The 5,607-nt window shown below is 44.4% G+C and overlaps 1 pseudogene; it reads right to left on the bottom strand.

The window, feature by feature from the left end:
• Window positions 1-3,678: 3,678 nt before the first annotated feature.
• On the bottom strand, window positions 3,679-3,931 carry LOC125408549 (dolichyl-diphosphooligosaccharide--protein glycosyltransferase subunit TMEM258 pseudogene; annotated as a pseudogene).
• Between the last annotated feature and the right edge of the window lie 1,676 nt (window positions 3,932-5,607).

The raw sequence follows: 5,607 nt of genomic DNA, 5'->3' as shown, positions 1-5,607 counted from the left end.
TGTTAGCAGGAGGCTCAAACCCTAGAACTGTGTGCTATGATGTGGCAAGGGCTGAGTAAAAGCAAACAGGGGTAGCTGGGTGCACGCCTTTAATCCCAGCACTTGGGAGGTAGAGACAGGCAGATCTTTGAGACTTCAAGGCCAGCCTGGTCTACAAGAGCCCAGGACACAGGGTTGTTACACAGAGAAACTCTGTGTCAAAAAATTGAAAGAAAAAGCAAAGCAAAGCAAGAAAAAGAAAAGAAAAGAAAAGGGAAGAAAAGAAAAGAGAAGAAAGGGAACCGGAGTCAGTAACCTACCTGGGAGATTGCAGAAGGTTCTTGGGAGTCTGAGCTGAATTCTGAGAAATAAGAACTATGTTTATTTCCTGTTTTTATTGTAACAAATTACATGCATCTAATGACTTAAACTGGGGGTGGTGCGTACACCTGTAATTACATAATTGAGCTGTCTGAGGCAGGAGGATTGTGAGTTTGAGGTCTGAGACCAGATAGACTACATAGCAAGTTAGAGGACCCCGGGTTAATAACAAGATCCTGCTGTGGAATAATCCTTCTGCACACTGTGAAGACGTGTTGTTCTCACTGTTAATAATAAAAAATAACAACAGATTGGCCAAATTCTAGGATTTGGGGACAGAGAGAATGCTGGGAAGAAGGGTGGAGGTGGAGTCTGAGGAGTCTAGAGTCAGATGCGGAAGAAGCAACATGGGAAGTTCATAGATGAGTTAAATGAGCCTTGGGACAGCACACAGATTAATAGAAACGGGTTAATTTAAGTTGTAAGAGCTGGCTGGAGACAAGCCTAAGCTATCGGCCTAGCATTTAAAATTAATATTCAGTCTCTGTATGCTTATTTGGGGAGTGTCTGACGGAACAGAAAAGCCCGTCCAAATGATGCTCAAACATCTGGCACCTATATCCACATAAGAACCAAGCAAGTTTAACAAAGGTTCAAAACGCACAAAAACAGAACCAAATGCAGCTTCCTTGTCTCATGTCTCTCATGCCCAGCTGCCGCCTGTGAGCTTGATCTGCTAGCACCAATGCTGCCAGAGTGAGCCCCACCAGCACACCGTGAACTAAGCCACATGGCGGTTTAAGTGTTGCTCATATAGACAGAAAAGTTTACAGGTACACGGGAAAGACAGATCCAGATGTGGGGGGGACCTCTAAATGGGTCACAGTGTTTTTAAAACTGTACATAGGCTTGGGAGAGAAAAGAGAAATGGTATAGATAGTTTAGAAGACGACGCCCCCTTTCCCAGCAAAGTTTGTCCTCAGGGTTAGGGACATCATTTAGGGATTGATTATAATTGGTATAAGGTTGAGGTTTGGGGGGAAATTATGTAGGCTCAGGGGTCTCTTTGAAAGCAAGAATGTCCCCTTTATTGTGTTCCAGGGCAGCTTATATAGGGATCCTTAACTGATAGCCACGCCCCAGCCAAACCCACCAGAAACCACTCCCCTGCCATCAGGAACTCCCGACCGGCTCATGCTCAGAGCAGCTGCAAACACAGGAAAACAAGTTGTTTTGCTCAGAGCAGCTGCAAGCATAACAAGTTGTTGCCAGGAAATTCAGGGTCTGGGGGTCCACAGCCCCCAACAGGATTCCATCAAAATGAATAAAGCTTCGGTTTGAAAAAGAGAAATCTCTTGAAGAGAAATGATGGCCCATCCACAGAGGTGACAACCAATCAGGTGGGAAGGAAACCTCTACGGGCTGGGGCAGGGTTCTGTTCTTGTCTTTGCAGGAAAACACTCATCTTCAGAAAGTCAAGAGACCCTGGACATCTGGATGTCTACAGAGGAAGAGATAATTATCCAGATAGGATCACCAAGCAAAGAGGACGCTTATGAGGACAGGGCATCCGAGGGTAAGAATCTCTGAACATTAACTAGAATAATAGTCATGACTCACTTAATAAACCAAAGCTGGCTTTGGAGTTGGACAATGACTCTGACCTTCTCTAAATCCAAGCATGGTGTTAAAAGAAAAATTTAGAGTTTCTGTTTCATGTCAGGAGCCATCTAGTATGGGACAGAAAGAAGAAAGAATTTAGAAAAAAATTTACTTTTCTTCATACCTATTTTTGTCTCTATCGTACCTTTCATTGAGTATATGTTCAATGAAATTAGTTAATATTAAGCCTCCGCATGATTATTTTATAAGCAGCTGTGGGGACCAGTGGGTAGGATAGAAACAGGCCCAGTGGGACTGGATGCTCTAGCTACAGCTGCCTTTTCTATTTCAATTTTCCACATCCAGTTTCCCTTGACCTCTCTTAGAAAGACCCTTAGGGTTATGTGCTGGGGTCCTCCATGTAATTAAAGATACTTTCAGGCTGGAGAGATGGCTCAGAGGTTAAGAGCATTGCCTGCTCTTCCCAAGGTCCTGAGTTAAATTCCCAGCAACCACATGGTGTCTCACAACCATCTGTAGTGAGGTCTGGTGCCCTCCTCTGGCCTGCAGGCATACACACAGACAGAATATTGTATACATAATAAATAATTATTTTTTATTTTTTATTTTTTTTAAAATTTATTTATTTATTTCTTATGTATACAACATTCTGCCTCCATGTATGCCCGTACGCCAGAAGAGGGCGCCAGATCTCATTACAGATGGTTGTGAGCCACCATGTGGTTGCTGGGAATTGAACTCAGGACCTCTGGAAGAGCAGCCAGTGCTCTTAACCACTGAGCCATCTCTCCAGCCCCAATAATTATTTTTTAAAAAGATACTTTCTGCATCTTAAGTTCTTTAATTAAGTCTATTACTATAATTTTGGTTTTTTGAAACAGGGTCTAGCTATGTGCTTCTTTAAATTTTAAGACAGGGTCTCATGTAGCCCCGATTGGTTTTGAGCTCACTATTTATTTGCCTGCCAAGTGTCCCCATGCCCAGCTTTCTTTACATGCTTTTTTAATTAATTAATTAATTTTTATGTGTATTGGTGTTTTGCCAGAATGCGTATCTCTGTGACAGTGTTGGATCTCAGGAACTGGAGTTACAAACAGTTCTGAGCTGCCATGTGTGTGCTGGGAATTGAACCCGGGTCCTCTGCAAAAGCAATCAGTGATCTTAATCACTGAACCATCTCTCCAGCTCCTTTTTTTTTTTTTTTCTTTTTGCGATAGGAATTTCCTGTGTAGTCCTGGCTGTCTTGGAACTCACTCACTTTGTAAGTCAGGCCGGTCTCAAACTCACAGAGATGCACCTGCCTCTGCCTCCCTAGTACTGAGATTAAAGGCGTGCGCCACCACCACCCAGTTCACCAGCTTTTCTAAATATTTAGTCTTTATGAAATTCAAACCAGCAACTCACACAGTAGTTTTAAAAATAAGTTTAATAATATAATCTAAAGCCATTCAAATTTGATGCATGCTGATGAATGACTGTTAAAACAATTCAAATTCTTATTGCAGCCAATTTACAGAAGAAACAGAAACTTGGAGAAGCGCAGCAACATATCAGGATGACCTTAGAGCTTAGTGTAGTCCTAGGCTTGAAGTCCTAGGGCTTAGGGGACACATTTATGTTCTGTCCCAACATGATCTTTGTTTTTGTTCCCACACATCTGCCTTTATTGTAAACAGCAGTTGGGACACTTGTAGCAATGGTTAAAAAAATTAATTTACAAAATCAGGGGCTTGGTGAAGCTGCCTGGTGGGTAGGTACCCTTGGGGACTCATACGTTGATGCCAACCCAGAGCAGGAGGAAGAGGACGCCAAAGCCCATGAAGAGGGACACCACTGAGGAGATGAGGAGCTCTTTGTAAATGTCACCTGTGTACTTGGTGGAGGTGACCTTGTAAATGAAGAACCAGGCGGTGAAGAAGATGCCAATGGCCAGAAGTATGACAGACAGGTGTGGGAAGACAGCTGGGCTGACCGGGCTGGTGTCCCTACTCATGGCCTTGAGCTCCATTTTGCCTCGCACACGATAAACCCCCATCCTGATCTTTGACTTCTAATGTGTCACAGTATTCCTGGGGAGCCATGAACAAATATCTCTTTGCTCCAGATAGGCAACCAAAGATAGACCAAAATATGCATACCACCAAGTCCAACTTGTGAACCATGAGTTCTCTTGGGGTTACTTACAGAATCACGGGTGAAGGGTTGGTTATAGAGGCAGAAATGAGTCAAAGAACAGCTGCATCCCAAGAGCCCACCCCATTATGACAGCTTACAAAAGTTGAAAGCCAGGAGTACACTGCACAGCCTGCAGGTAGCTCAATAGGCAGGAGAGTTCGTTCCAGGTAGCGCAATTGGTCTGAGCTACTGTCCAGCTTCTGGGCTGGTCTCTGTTTCTTCCAAGTTGCTCAGTTGGTCTCTATTTCTTCTAGGCAGCTCTGCTTATCTGAGAGCATCTCCCAGCCACCATTACTGCTGACGGACTCTCGGGGTAGGAGGGACCTACTGAATCTGGTCAGTTTCAGAGACATCCTGAAGCTCTGGAGTGGTTTACTTTGTGAACATAAGGGGCTTCCCTGATGAGATGTTCCATCTCGCCTTAGAACGTTCTGTGTCTCAACACAATTTCCTATGAAATGGAAGGACTTAATCTGGAAATTGCTGTACAACAGCTTTCTCAAAAGCTGCTGGGACTCGTGATTTCCTGGCAGGTCCCCAAACAACCTAGAACATGCAGGAGTGTACAAGATGACATTTGGTTGTGGCAGGGAGTCCAACACAGGGCCAGGCTTTTGTTCCCAAGGGAAATGCTGAGAGGCTTACTGTCTCCCACACTGCCTGTTTCCAGTCTTAAGGGATTAAAAACAGCCTCCCTCCTTAAAGTGAACACCCACTTTTCGTCCTTCTCTGCTGGCTGATTCCCTGGGTTGGATCTCTGAGGGTTTCAATTATACACAGTTCTCAAAACCCAGTTCCTACACCACCCTGCCACATCCTTCGAGGAGTCTCTCCTGATTTCATCCCCCAGGTCCTTCCTGCTCATCAAGCTTGTGTGAGCCCTTTGTCTTACGATGCGTTCACTTCCTTGCTCTGACTGGATTGAAGTGATTGAGACCTCGGAGTCTCCATCCCCTCTCCTGTAGCACTCAGATAACATTGGGAAGATAAAGTAAAAAGAAACAATAGAAGAGCAGGGGTGTATCTCAGTGGTTAGTGCTTACCTAGAAAGGTTCTGACTCCATACCTAAACTGTGTGTGCGTGTGTGCCTGTGTGAGTGTGTGTGTGTGTGTGTGTGTGTGTGTGTGTGAGAGAGAGAGAGAGAGAGAGAGAGAGAGAGAAAGAGAGAGAGAGAGAAAGAGAGAGAGAGATGAAGGCAGGTCGAGGTGCACTTGTGGAGACCAGGGGACATCTTTGGGGAATCCTTTATCTCATTCCACCTTTACACATATTCCTGGGATCAAACTTGGTTTTCAGGCTTGTACAGTCAGTGCCTTTGCCTGCTGACCTTCACCAGCCCTGAGTATAGCACAATCACATGCCAACACACACACACACACACACACACACACACACACACACACACACACACATACACACATGTACACACAACACATTCATTCACAGAGACTGGCTTCAAAGTTACTATGCAGTCAAAAATTAGTTTGAACTACTTCTCCTACCTCTAT

This window comes from Myodes glareolus, chromosome 9 (assembly GCF_982192425.1).
Source record: "Myodes glareolus chromosome 9, mMyoGla1.1, whole genome shotgun sequence".
Classification (NCBI taxonomy): Eukaryota; Metazoa; Chordata; class Mammalia; order Rodentia; family Cricetidae; genus Myodes; species Myodes glareolus.
Note: the sequence above shows the minus strand (reverse complement) of the source record. Positions and strands in the feature narration are given on the sequence as shown.